The sequence below is a fragment of the Macrobrachium rosenbergii genome, chromosome 13 (genome assembly GCF_040412425.1).
Source record: "Macrobrachium rosenbergii isolate ZJJX-2024 chromosome 13, ASM4041242v1, whole genome shotgun sequence".
NCBI lineage: Eukaryota > Metazoa > Arthropoda > Malacostraca > Decapoda > Palaemonidae > Macrobrachium > Macrobrachium rosenbergii.
In genome coordinates, this window is record NC_089753.1 from 51544860 (window position 1) to 51559478 (window position 14619).

General features: G+C 43.6%; 1 pseudogene; it reads right to left on the reverse strand.

The window, feature by feature from the left end:
• Nucleotides 1–14619, reverse strand: part of LOC136845307 (myosin heavy chain, striated muscle-like) — a 58400-nt pseudogene that overhangs the window by 18279 nt on the left and 25502 nt on the right.

Sequence of the window (14619 nt, forward strand, 5' to 3'; positions counted from 1 at the left end):
AGAAGAGGCGAAGCCTGGCCCCTACTGGAGCATGAAGGACTAAATTCTCAATTGCGAGAGGATGGTTTGGAAGAAGATTTCTTGATTGCCCAGGGAGCAAATCTAACTGATTCTTGGGACCTGGAGGGCTGTCTCCAATTCCCTCCAAGAAATGGCTTTGGTTGCTCGAGAGGAGATGAAGGTTTAACTGGGAAGACAGACCAGTCCCTCTGGCGCTTTGTCGATTGGGTCAACAAATCTTGATTTGATTTCTGGTGGAGACTCACAGCAATCTCACTTACGGTGGGCTGTGGAAACAAATGTTGCTTGTTCTGTGGAGAAAAAAGGAGAGCCAATTTCTGTGGGGCTGTAATGCCCTTTGATGTGAACGAGACCCAAAGTTCGCGCTTCTTAAGCATGCCCATGGCATAAAGAGCAGCTAATTCCTGTGAGCCATCTCTAACAGCTTTATCTGCGCAGGAGAGAAAATTAAACAGGTCTGAGACTTCATCACACAAAAAAGCCGGATCTTGAAGCTTCTTGACAGCTGCTCCCAAGCACCAGTTGAGAAAACTCAACACCTCAAAGGACTTGAACAAACTCTTCCAAAGATGATCCATCTCCTGTGCTGAAAAGAATGTCTTGGCCGAAGCGAGAGCCGACCTACGCCCCAAGTCAATGAGCGCAGAAAAGTCCCCCTGGATAGGAGGCAGCCACTCCCAGGGAAGGAGCTTCTCCCGTTGCATACAACAAGTATCGCATGCATGCAAGACAAGAGGGAGGAACACTAAAACAGGCTTTTCCTTGTTCCCTCTTCTCGGAAAGCCAGTTCTCCACTTGGAGAAGAGCTTTCTTTGATGAAGAGAACCATCTTGGGAAGTCTCATCAAATCCAAGGGCTGACTGCTCATCAAGAAAGACAAAGCTGGAAAGGAAGGAGAGGCTGGAGTGAAAAATTCCGGGAGCTGCTGCAGAAGGAACTTGAGGAGTGTTGCATACAGTGTAGAAGACAAGTCCTGCTCCCCTTCCTAGTCCTCAGAAGATATCGGAGACACAATCGGGTCTAGTTCAGGAGCTGTCTGTGCTGCAGGTTTCCGTAAAACATGAAGGATATTATCCAGTTTACGTTGCAAAGGCTCAAGAGCTGGGTCCAATGCAGGAGAAGGATTATCAGAAGATGCAGGGCGCTTGGAGTCTTGAGGGGGCTCAAGCGCTAGGGGGTGATTGGAAGCTTTGGGTGCTCCAACAAAAAAGAGCGTCCGACCACCTCAGGGTGCCTGACTGCAGCAGGGCACTTGACTGCTTCAGGGCGCTTAGCTGCATCAGGGCGTTTGGCTACATCAGGGCACCTGGCTGCTACTGGGCGCTTGTCTGCTTCACGATGCTCATCACTGCGTTCCGCCGATACAGAACGTTCAGAGGGAACAGGGCTCTTACGCGAAATCTGGAGCTGCTCGCCTGAGAGGTGCAGAGAACTAGAACCTCGCTCCTGGCACTGAGGAGAGGAGAAACACTCTGGACTGTCCGTCCCACTTGCAACATGAAGGTTAAGACTGAAGAAAGGCTCTCTCATTCTCTTGTAAGGGAGATGTGGGGACTGATCTTTACCCGAGAAACGTTTCTTAAGCGGCAAGATTCATTGGGGAAGTGACGAAGACGGCTCTTTTTAGGTGAGGACTCCTCAGAACTTGATGAAAGCCGATGAACTTCCGAGATGCCCTTCCAGCGACTGTCTCTAGTTGCAACCTGGGATGCAACAGGCTGGACTGAGAGGACGACTGTCTGTGGGCGGACCCCACTGACCTCCCTTGGGCTACCGGTATGCCTCCTCCCAGGTAGCAGGGAGTATGGCAGGGACCGAAGCCTAGGAGAATCAGCAGGACGAGTGGCTGCCTCCTCCACTGACACTTCACCTTTAGCACTTTTTTCAAACTTGTCCATCAGGACACGCACTGATGCCCCTAACCGGACCACTGTACTCACTATCAGATTTAAACATTGCTCAAATTTATTCTCAAGACTGGCGAAGCGATTGGGTTTGGAAGTGATGGAGCCAGGAGAAGGAGTGGGAGGTTTAAGAGAATTAATTGATGCAAGTGGGGAAGGGTTAACAGTTGGAGAATTAACAGACATGTCAGCCTTACCTGATCTAGGAGTCAAAGCCTGACTAGCTAATTTCCAACTGGCTTTAGCGGCTGCTTTCCTCTTCCTGTCTCTTTCTAACTTAGCTAAATCTGAATTTAAAGTTTTCCATTTCTATTGTCCCCAATCCCTGCACTCGTCACACATCAAATTAATAGAGCAAACTTGTCCTCTACAACCGGAACACAAGGTGTGAGAATCGTAAGTCAATTTTGTCATCCGGGTATCGCAGCCTTTACTGCAATACCAGAAACTAGGACTACTAGTGTCGGACATATCCTAACTAGTTGAAACGTCAAAACCATGAAAAGTCAAATCCAAAAGAGTCACTATGTGAAAAAATGCCAAAAAGGCTACAAAAATACTTCACCAAGGAAGAAAATTACAAATCCAAAAACTCTAAACTGATGTAACAACACCAGGTGTTGACACTACAAGCAACAGAAACAAATTGTCATGTTGGCGATGCTGTTCCTCTTTTGTACCCTGAAAGTGGGCAGGGCATAGTCACCTACACAAAACAAAAGAAAAGCCAATGTGGAATTCAGAATTCTAACTGCCATTTGAGTAGAAACTCTTAGCTAAGTAATTACTGGGTAAGTTACTTGTACAGTATAAAAATAAGAGATTACAGTAATGTACTGTTCAGATGAGGGTTTAGTAACAGAATGACAGCGAGGATTGTACCCTTACTCACCAGTTAACCACCTTCATTATCATGTTCAATGACTGTCTCCATCTCAAGCTTAAGGATACTCTTACATGTAAAGCGATGGTTTGTATTTCTACAAGAACAACTATAAATAGTATAGTGCAACTGAAACAATTAAACACAGCTTTGTGAAAATAACATATACAGTACATTCCTCAAGAAGCAACATATTGAAAATGCAATGAATTTAGAATCTTACCAAATCCATGAACATCATTTTGGTCAGGCACTTTCCTGGACAAGTTTTCTCTTTCTCTGGCTTCTTCAAGAGCTTTTGCAATTTCTTCTTGACGTGCTTGTAGACTTTTTCCTTTATCTTTCAGTTTCGATAAGAGGGCCCTAAAGAAAAAACATGCCATTATTGAAAAAAAATTATTTGTCTTTTGGCAAAAATATATAGGGAGTCCTCTGCATACAAACTTTCAAAGGTATTTTACTCCATGTATTTCATGCCACATTTTCACAGAAAGATTGTTTATTTATTACAAACTTTACATATAAAGACCAAATTGTCTTGAAAGCTTTATGACTACAAATTACTATCTGTCATAGGCTAACTACAATGCTGGATGTCTGGGCTAACTTTGCTGGACTTACAAACAAACTGAACTTATAAAGGAACTCTCAGAACAAAACTTTTTAGGTAGAGAACTACCTCTAAACAGAATATGCCAAAATACCAAACCCCTTTATTAACCCCTGAAATATCAATCCTCTACGGGATAATGAAGTTTGGACTGGTAAGAAGAGGAAGGCAAAAAAAAAAAAAAAAATAAGAAAAAAAAGGAAACTGTGATGGCCTAGTTTAAGCAATATCTGACAACAATGAAACACAGAGTAATATAAACGATAAATATAGGGCCAATTGCAAACCATGCAATTCACTTCCATATAAAATAGGTATGAGCAACCTTTAAAAGTTAGAGGTTTGGACAATAAGACTGAAGGAAGTGTACATGGCAGTCAAGTAACAGGGTAAGCGCTAAAGAGTGGGTGCAGCCAGGGATCAAAGAGATGCTTCAAACACCCTTCAGTAATGCCTACAGTGCACCTACTGATGGTTCTAACACTTGTACACAATGCACATCTGAATGGTTAATGTAGGCCTAAGCTAGCTGCCTGAAATCTGGATATGCAAGGCCTAGCCTATTCCTCATACCATAAAGATATGAGGATAAAACTGCAAAATCCTACCATGGCTTGATTCCTGCCAGTTGCTGATGGGAATACTTGTTGCCTTTTGCTTAAGTTTATGACATTTACTCTGATTTGTTTACATTTATATGTTCATCCCTAAGAGGCTGGTACTAAATGTGGAACCAATCTTGCACATAGACTGGTAGTTACAAATAGAGGAATGCAGTTGTAGTCTGCAATTTTACCAATAAGAGTTCACTCAGTTTTCTGTATAGAGCAAGGCTTAGGCCTTGTTCCTACACCTGGGAATATGAAATATAAATACACTAACCCAGGCCTAGATTAGCATACAATGCAAAAGTTAAACATAAACATAGATTATATTTACTTACACTACTTGTTTAATCATAATATATAAATACTCATGCCTACCTGTGATTATGAAATATAAACAGACTAACATAGGCCTACATTGCATCTCAACCACTAGGCCTATGCTATGTAATGTAGGCTAGCCTAATAGTAAAACATATTATTTGCTTAGTTGCTATTTATTACATAAAAAATCCTAGTTCTTTAGGCCTACCTGTGAATGCAAAATATAAACACAGCCCATGTGTAAACTTTACCGTCAGGCTGTTTAGCATAGCTTACATAGCCTAGTAAAGATGATATTTACTAAGTTTTTGTTTATTTCATTACAAAATTTACTTACTAAGCCCTACCTGTGAATAAAAAATATGGTATTTCTAAGTAATAGCTCCATACAGACTGTATGGAAAGGTTCCATGAATATGAAAGTCATTAGGGAGCCGTATGTTCAAGAAGGGATTGGCTAAGGAAGTCTATTATAAAAGGAACCATATTAACCTAATGTACCCTAACCTAACCTAGCCTAGTAGGCTGTGTCACTTAGCCGGGGGTCTCTGCCCTCCAAACCCCCTGGTAAAGGAAACCACTTTTTACCAAAAGTTCCACCATAACACTAAGCATACATGATAGCATTCCAGGATGGCCAGCTTACAAAAACATAATCAGTTCTGAGGTTATACCCAGAAGCCAAAGTCCCATTGGAGGTTCAATGGACACCTTGTGCTGTCAAAGGGTTGTGCCATTTTTCAAGAACTAGGGTCCATGTAGAATGCATGTTGCTTGGCCAGGCTTCTGGGAATTTTGCAGGGACTTCTACACCGGGGTAATTTTGAGGTGACCCACAAGCAAATTTTTGCTAGAATATAAAATGAGGGGTATCAATGTTTTCCATTAAATTATGATATGTAATCACGACAGTTTATACTGTTATGATACATAAATGAAAGCTAGAAGAATGAGCTTTTGAGTGATACCCATCACATTACATATCAGCATATATGGTACTTGCAAAAGACCACATTAACTGGTAGATATAAATGAAGATTTGCAGATTTAATCATGCAATATTATTTCTATGTTTTATTTTGCTGTACTGAGCATTTGCTAGTGCATCATGCTACATAATTTGTATATCTATCAAAAGGGCATTTGGTATATAATATTTTATTCTGGTCTTTTAATTTAGTTTATAGAAATTTAGAAGATTCAAGGCTATGAGGCAACAAAGCCTTACACCGCTTGAAAATAGAAGAAAACATAAAGGAGCAAAAGATATTACAAGAAAGCTGAAAAACCACAGATCCAAAACCTTGATCTCCCCCTACTTATTCTGGTCTTAATACCATGGTAGTGAGAACAAAATATTCACTACTATATTTTTTGAAGCACCTTTAGTTTCATGCAGAGCATGTCAACTATAATAGACACAGAAATGTTTTTGCAGGACAATGAACCAAAGTGGAATCCCAGATGCAGAAATATCTACCTGCTCAAATCATCATATGACCTTGCTGATAGAAAACGAAATGAGGTATTGAAAAGCAAACATTCTTCAGAAAATGAAGATGATCACTCTCACAATTCCATGACAAGACGTTCAATGTCTCTGCAATTTTACAGCAAGTAGCAATGCATAATCTGTTGCGAGGCATACCAGGAGGGAAAAGAGCCAACCTCTTTGGTGACAACAAAGGAGCAGCAATTTTCATTGCAACAGAAAGCCAAGGATCTGAATGATGAGGCTTTACTGTTGCAGATTCAAGGATTTGGTGAGACAACTATTGACACAGTTACCTATGATGTGTACTATCCCATAATCTGTATGAAAAAGTATATGAGTAAACGGCCTGCTAAATCATCAAGCTGTGACATGGCTGATGACAATGACGACACATTCAACTATTTTGTAAACAAAATCACTCAGCCATTGTTAAATGGATGTGTAGTGTTCCTTTTAACTACTCTTTGTGATATATATTGGTCCATAATTCAAGAACATGGAAATCAATACTGTACTGGGAGACCTACGGATCTTCATCACTCAAGAAAAGGTTGCTGAGTTACTTCCGGGACAGAATTGTCTTTTCCCACAAGGCAAAGGATCTGATGTCTCATGTTAGTCAAACTTACCAATAGGAGACGTTTTCATCAAACTCAAACAATTTCAAGATACATATTTGGACAAAAATGATGCAAAATCACAATTTTTAAAAATAAATTTTATTTTTTCTAACTATACAAACCTGAGGTCCTTTACATTAGGAATTATGGCGAAGCTGGACACAGCAGTTAACTCTTGAACAAGGTGGTTAGGCAGTAACTACTGTCAGGTAGGTGGGGAATACCTGCCTGCTTGGATGTTAACATTCCAGTTTGCCTTTCAGCCCCAGGTTAAGATTGAGGGGTGGCATGAGGTGGGCATTAAAATGTAATGTAAAGGACCTCATGTTTGTACAGTTAGGAAAAACATAATTTACTTTTAAAAACTGTGATTTGTTCTGACACGATATACAAACCATCAGTCCTTTACATTAGAAAGACTTACTGGTTGGAGGGAGGAATCTGAGTGAGTCTCTTTAACTGAATGGAGTTCTGCACACCTGGGTTACTCTTCCTGGTCGAAAGAGGGAGGAGGAGGAGTACCGTGCCTCTGACATATTGATCGAAGTGTAGGAACTGCAAGATCAAATGTCAGATACTGTACTTTTTTGCATTAGTGAGGAAACGTAACTCACATGAAATAGGCTGGGAAGAATCTAAGAGTCGGAGGCAGTAGGGAAAACCAGAGATAGGGTTTTCCTTATTGCCAGTCTCTCCTTCCTCCCCTTGCTAGAGGAAGGGAGCAGAATTGCTTCTATGATTCTAGAAGAAAAATAGAACAGGTGCTCGATGTGTAGTCTTACTGCATCAAGATGCCAGATCCAGCAAATGTTGGTTTGAGTCCTATTCTCATCCCGAAGGAGGAGTAGTAAGAGGACGAGGAAGGAGGAGGAGGAGGAGAGGCCAGTCACTCTCAGTATCCTTCTCACTTCCAGAAACAACACCTTGGGCAAGATACTGCTAGTCCCCTTGAAGAGCCAGGTAAGAAAACACAACTTGTTGAGCAGCCACCACAGGGCCAAGGAAAAAAGGTTCCAAGGGCCTGTGGGCAAGACCAAAGGAAGAAAACAAGAGTGGTCTGTGAGACCACATCTTGCTTCCAGACCAACAGAAACTTCAGGAATGCGAGGGATGGACCAAGCCATTGACTTCGTGAGCTCTTGGGTGGAAAGTACCAGTATCAGTCGTCGCCAGCTGCCGAGTACCTCCTTCAATCGCTTCACAAAGCCAGGAGAAAGATGTGTCCTTAAACACTTCTTACTTGGCAGAGATAGTACTAGCGAAAACATCAACGACATCCAAGTTTGGAATGTCAAGCCTCTACAGAAAGTACCACAGCTCCCTCATAGGGCAAGGTAATGACTGATTTGGATCATCGATACAGAGTCCAAAGAGGAGGGGAACAAGAAGGACTCGAACCTGACAATAGATGCTGATGGATTCGGAGTCCACTTACGACATCCATGGAGTCGAGGTATTGATCCCCTTCACCTGTTCTTCCATTTTCTATGCCAAGGCCAGAGCAAGATGAGGGATGGTCCAAAGAGGGCATATCTCTGTCAGACGACTCTTGTAAGGGCGCATGCAGAGCACGGGACAGGAACCCTAAATGAGAGTCACATGCCACCCAGGGAACAGTTCCCTGGGACAGCAAGACCGAAGAAGCTTCTCATCAGTAGCTAAATCTCGACAGAGGAGAAAAAGGCTACTTCAGATAGAAGAATAGGTGGCAAGGGCCTACATTCTTCACAAATGAAATGGAGAGAAGCAACCCTTGGTAGAGAAGACAAGGAAGTCCAGACTTGAAGAACGACTCTGACCTGAGAAGAAGTTCCGTCAATGACACAAACCAGTGAAGACGGATCCAGTCCCTGGAACAGTGTTGCACAGGACTTCAAGAGATACCCAGCTATATCCGTTGCCGCTCAGCGAGAAAGCCTATGCTTGCAAGGAGAGCTGGAAGGTCTCCCAGTCCTGAACACACAGGGATGTACTGCCTCAAGAACCACTTCTTGTGTAGCTGCTACAGGAGGTTGGGTCAAGGAGAACTCTTCTCGATGCCTTGAAAGCAGAGCTATCAGGTTGGGTGAAAGGCGAAGTCTTCCAGCATTTGTCTGTAACTCAGGGTGAGCAATGCTTGTGAACTCCTACCGAAACAGAGAAATACGGAGGGAAAAACGTAGATGTCGATTTTTCCCATAAAGACAGCATGCCTCACCATAGTAGCCCCTGGGTCTGGTAAGAAGGAGAGAGAAAAATTATATTTTTATGATAAAAGAAAGTTTTATGTATACTTACCCAGTAATTACTTAGCTAAGTTTTTCTACTTGAACTGCAGCTTAAATTTTGAAATTCGCAGTAGCGATTCTTTTGTTTTTGTGTAGGTGACAAGACCCCACCCACTTTCAGGGTAAGAGAGAGAAGCAACTAAGCCAATACAGGCAGTCCCCGGTTAACAGTGGGCTCAGTTAACAGCGATCCGGTTTTATGGGGCTTGACTAGCGATGAAAATCTGCAATTTTGCTGATTGCATTGGCAAAAATCAATTTCCGCTACATTATCGGTGCCAATAATTGGGTATTAGATCTGTCAGAATACGATTTTTAACAAAGCATTCCGATTTCTAACCATAAATCGAGTTTTTCCGACCGCCACTGAAGAACAAGAGGAATTGATAGAAACGAATTTCATATAAAAAGCGCCAAAATCGCCGATTTTCAGTTAGAGGCAATTTTGGTTAATCATCAGTGGTCTCAGAAATGGAACCTCAGAAACGGAACTCCGATGACCAGGGACTACCTATAGACCAATTTGTTTATGCAAAAAAGTCCATGCGCAGGGAGGAGGGTGGGCTACCTTCGTAATTACTGGGTAAGCATAAATAAAGCTTTATTTTATCATAAAAATATCATTTTTATATAAATAACTTACCAGTAATTACTTAGCTGATTCCACATTGAAAGGTGTGGAATCGTGGACAGTAAAACAACAATTTACTGTACGTTTGAAAGTTAATGATCTAAACAAGGCTAACATTGAGACAATGTTTGTTGTTTCCTTACCTGGTGAGAAACAAGGCTAACATTGAGACTTTCGGCCTGCATAATAAGAGTCAGAGTCTCCAGAGAAGTGGGATATTCTGCGGCGAAGGAGTGCTCTGAAGACCGGCAGAACATACAGCAGGAACTTTGTGACAAAGAAGAATACCGAAGGTCAACAAAGCTCAGATCATTGGCCCAGCCCAGGGTGCAGTACCAAAAAACAACAAAAAACTAGTAATAGAATCACCTACACCATAAAAATTAACATGACCACTACCCAACACTAAAAAATTGATGGGCACTCCACTATTGTACCCTCCAGATTTCCCCACAACTCAACACCACGAACAAGGCAAAGAGCTAAACACATAAGAAATGGTACTTCCTACATTTCCTCACCTGTCACTACGCCAGCCATGGACATCGGTCCTAGGGTACTGCAGTTTTTGTAAATAGTTTCCATGTCCTGCAGATAGTGCATTGCAGACACCAGACTTACTTCTCCAATAGGTTGCTTGAAGAATGGAGGATAAGGAAAGATTGAGCTTGAAAGCTACTGATGTAGCTACTGCCCTAACCTCATAAGCTTTCACTTTCATGATTTCTAAATCATTTTCTTCCACTTGGGAGTGAGATTCGATAATAAGGTTCCTTAAAAAGAAGGAAATAGCATTCTTAGATAAGGGTCTAGAGGGATTTTTGACTGAGCACCATAAATTAGAAAACTGCCCTCTAATTTTCTCGGTTTGGTGCAGGTAGTACCTGAGGGCTCTCACCAGGCAAAACACTCTTTCTTCCTCTTCCATGCTTAAATTATCAGAGAGGCTCTTAATTGTGAAGGAACGAGGCCAAGGGTGTGAAGGGTTCTCGTTCTTACCAAACAGCTTAGTAGGAAGGAACAGACTGCGTCTCCATTCGAAAAACTGATCCTTCTGTCAATCGCTTGAATTTCATTTACTCTCTCTGCAGTGGCCAATGCTACTAGGAAAATAGTTTTCTTAGTTAAATCTCGCTGAGAGGAAGAGCGCATGGGTTCAGAGAGGTCACTTGATAACCACTTAGTACCACATCTAGATTCCAATTGAAATTCTCCTCCTTTCTAGATCTGGTGGTGTTGAAAGACTTAATTAGGTCTGAAATATGACATTTTTATGATAAAATAACGTTTCACTTATACTTACCCGGTAGTTACATATAGCTGTCGTCTTTGACGTCACGGCAGTATTCAAATTTCGCGCTAGCGCTATCGTTCTTAAAGGTGATCCCTCTACCCCGCCCTCTATCGGGTATCGGGAACCGCCCCAAGAACACGTCATAAGTTTTTGCCCAACTGCCCAGGTGAGGGGAGGAGGGAGGGTTATGATTATGTAACTACCGGGTAAGTATAAGTGAAACGTTATTTTATCATAAAAATGTCATTTTCACTTATACAACTTACCCGGTAGTTACATATAGCTGATTGGCACCTTGAGGAGGTGGGGCACTGGCAGCTAATTAAAATTCTTGGAATTATCTACTTGCAACAAGTTAGACATAGGTTCCTTACCTTTAAAGGTAGCTGACTCAGTGGTTACTGCCTCTGTAGTCTGCTGGCCTTTATATTGTGCCGAGAGGATATAAGGGATCCGTGTGTCGGACACAATAAAAAACAGTACCTGCCGTAGAGAGAACATGGCTGCGCACGGACAAGTCTGATGCCCTTGATCAGGCGCAGTACAACGAACAACAAAACGAGGGATCACCTAACATTACCATAAAACCAATACCAAAGATTAAAAACTGGAAGATACTAACACATCATGTATCTCCAGGCAACCTTAAAAACAACAACCCCAACACCAAGGTGAAAATGTTAGTTAAGGAGCGGACTCCTTTTCACCCTCCCCAACACCGTGTCAGTCGCAATAAAGGGCCCCAGCGTACTGCACTCTTCGAAAACAGTTTGCACGTCCACTAAATAATGCGATGCAAACACTGACTTGCATCTCCAAAAGGTGGACTTAACCAAGTCTTTCACAGATAAGTTTCTGCTAAAGGCTACAGAAGTCGAAACCGCTCTAATCTCGCGGCGCTTTTACCTTAAGAATACTCATCTCCGAGTCAGCACACTGCTCATGAGCTTCTTTATCAGGCTTCTCAAAAAAAGAAAGAAAGGGCATTCTTAGAGAGAGGCCTAGAAGGATCTCTAACCGAGCACCAGAGGTGGTCACTGGGACCTCTGAGCTTCTTCGTTCTCTGAACGTAGAACTTGAGAGCTCTCACAGGGCAGAGGTACCTCTCGGGTTCTTCGGGACCGACCAATTGGGAAAGGTCCTTAATTTCGAACTCTCTTGGCCAAGGTCTAGACGGGTCTTCGTTCTTGGCTAAGAAACCAAGAGTAGACATACATACTGCCTTCCCTTAGCAAAGCCTACTCTTTTGTCAATCGCATGTAGCTCACTTACTCTCCTGGCCATAGCCAGAGCTACCAAAAAAAGAGTCTTTTTCGTGAGATCCTTCAAGGAGATGTTCGCCATCGGTTCAAAGGACTGAGACCGTAACCATCTCAGCACTACGTCAAGATTCCACGCCACTGGTCTCTTCTGGTCTCTCTTTGACGTATTAAATGATCTAATCAGATCTGAAAGGTCTTGACTCAAAGACACTTCAAGACCCCTATGTCGAAAGACCGAAGCTAACATGGCTCTATACCCTTTAATGGTAGGTACAGCAAGCTTTTTCTCTCTGTGGAGGAACAAGAGAAAATCGGCCATCTGGGCTATAGACGTCGAAGAAGAAGACACGCCTTCTCTTCGACACCAGGACCTAAACTGTGTCCACTTCGCCTGGTAAACATTGTCAGATGATTCTCTTCTTGGCTTCGCGATAGCTTCCAAGCCTCTCTTGAAAAGCCTCTCTTTCTGATGAGTCTCCTGACAGTCTGCAGGCGACAAGATGAAGAGCGGACAAGTTTTGGTGGAACCTCTGAAAGTGCGGCTGTCTGAGTAAATCTGGTCTCTCTGGCAGAAGTCTCGAAAGTCTGACAGTAGGTTTAGAAGGTCCGGGAACCACTCCATGGACGGCCAGAATGGAGCCACCAGAGTCATCCTTACGTTTCGATGGCTTGAGAACTTCGAGATGACTTGCCGCAGGATCTTGAACGGGGAAAGGCATACAGGTCCAGGTCCGACCAGTCCATGAACATTGCATCCACGAAAACCGCTTTGTTGTCTGGAACTGGAGAGCAGTAAAAGGGGCAGCCGAGTCGTTTTGTCAGTTGCAAAGAGATCTATGAGCGGACGTCCCCATATCTTCCATAGCTCCTCCCAAACTAGGGGATGTAAAGTCCACTCGTTGGATAGGACCTGGTTCTTTCTGCTGAGAAAGGTCCGCTACTACATTTCTCTCCCTTGAATGAATCTCGTTACTAGTCTGGTCCCGATCTCCTCCGCCCAAACTAGTAGCTCCTCGAGGTCTCGAGAGGGACCCGCAGTGAGTGCCCCCCCTGTTTCGAATGTATGCCAGAGCGGTCGTGTTGTCCGCCTGGACCAAGACGCATTTGCCTTCCACTTCTTTTTGAAAGGCTAACAGGGCTAAGTGAACCGCTTTTAGTTCCTTTCGATTGATATGCCAGTTTCTCTCTTCTCTTTGCCACTGGCCCGAAACTTCTTTTTGTCCCCATAGTCGCTCCCCAGCCCTTGTCCGAGGCGCCGGAAAACAGAGTTAGGTCTGGGTTCGGAAGCTGAAGAGGAAGTCCTTGTGACAGCCTTCCTTCTGACCTCCACCAACGGAGGCACTCCTTTATCTTTTCCGAAATGGCGAATGTGAAGGAGTCCGGGAACTGTTTCCTGGGCCACTTCTCTTGCAGGTAAAACTGCAGTGGTCTCAGGTTCAAGCGCCCAGTTTTACAAACTTCTCCACTGAAGTTAAGGTTCCCACGAGGCTCATCCATTCGCTTCTGGAACAAATCTTCCTCTGCAGAAAGTCGTCGATCTTCTGCAGGCATGAGGCTATCCGTTGGCTGGACAGAAAAGCCTGAAAAGTCTGAGAGTCCAGACTCACTCCCAAATAGACAATCTGCTGACTGGGAGTAAGGCAAGACTTCTTCTCGTTGATAATGAGGCCTAGAGACTTCTGTTAATTGAAGAGTCTTTGATAGGTCCTCCAAACAGCTCTCCCTCGAAGCAGCTTTGAGCAGCCAATCGTCGAGGTACATGGAAACTCGAATTCCTTCCAGGTGAAGATGTCTGGCTACTGACAACAGGACCCTTGTGAAAACTTGCGTGGCTGTCGACAGACCGAAGCAGAGGGAACGGAACTGATAAACCTGTCCCTCGAAGACGAACCTCAGGAACTTCCTTGAATCTGGGTGTATCGGGACGTGAAAATAAGCGTCTTGGAGGTCTATCGAAACCATCCAATCCCCCTGATGTAAAGACGCCAAGACCGACAGAGTTGTCTCCATGGAGAATTTTGTCTTCTGAACGAAGACATTCAACACACTCATGTCCAGGACGGGTCTCCATCCCCCTGATGCTTTCGTAACCAGGAACAGACGATTGTAGAAACCTGGAGATAGAGGGGCATGAAGCAGTTCTATCGCTTCCTTCTCCAGCATGGCTCGGACTTCTGAGCGAAGGGCATCTAGTTTCGCGGAGTTGTGCGAGTACGCCTGTAAAGAAACTGGAGCCTCCACTAAAGGAGGTTTGGAAAGGAAGGGGATGGCATATCCTTCCTTTAAAACTTGGATCGCCCAAGGGTCTGCCGAGATCCGTTGCCACTCTTGCCAGAACCTTTGCAGTCTGGCTCCTACAGCTGAATGGAGGACAAAAGGTTCATTTCTTCTCTGGGGCCGTCGAGGTTCTAGGCGTGGCTTTGCCTTTTCCTCTGGCCCTGCCAAAAACACGTCTAGAGGGTCTTCCTTTATACTGTCCAAACGAAAGCGGGGACGAAACACCGCGCACAGAAGCGGTAGAAAGCACAGGTCTCTTCGCTTTCTTGGCAGACTGCGACAAAAGATCCTGGGTTGACTTCTGGGCTAACGCCTGGGAAATTGCAGCAACCAACTCTTGCGGAAATAGATGAGCCTTGTTCAAAGGAGAAAACAAGAGAGCCGACTTCTGGTTTGAAGAAACACCTTTTTGCTAAGAAGGAGCAC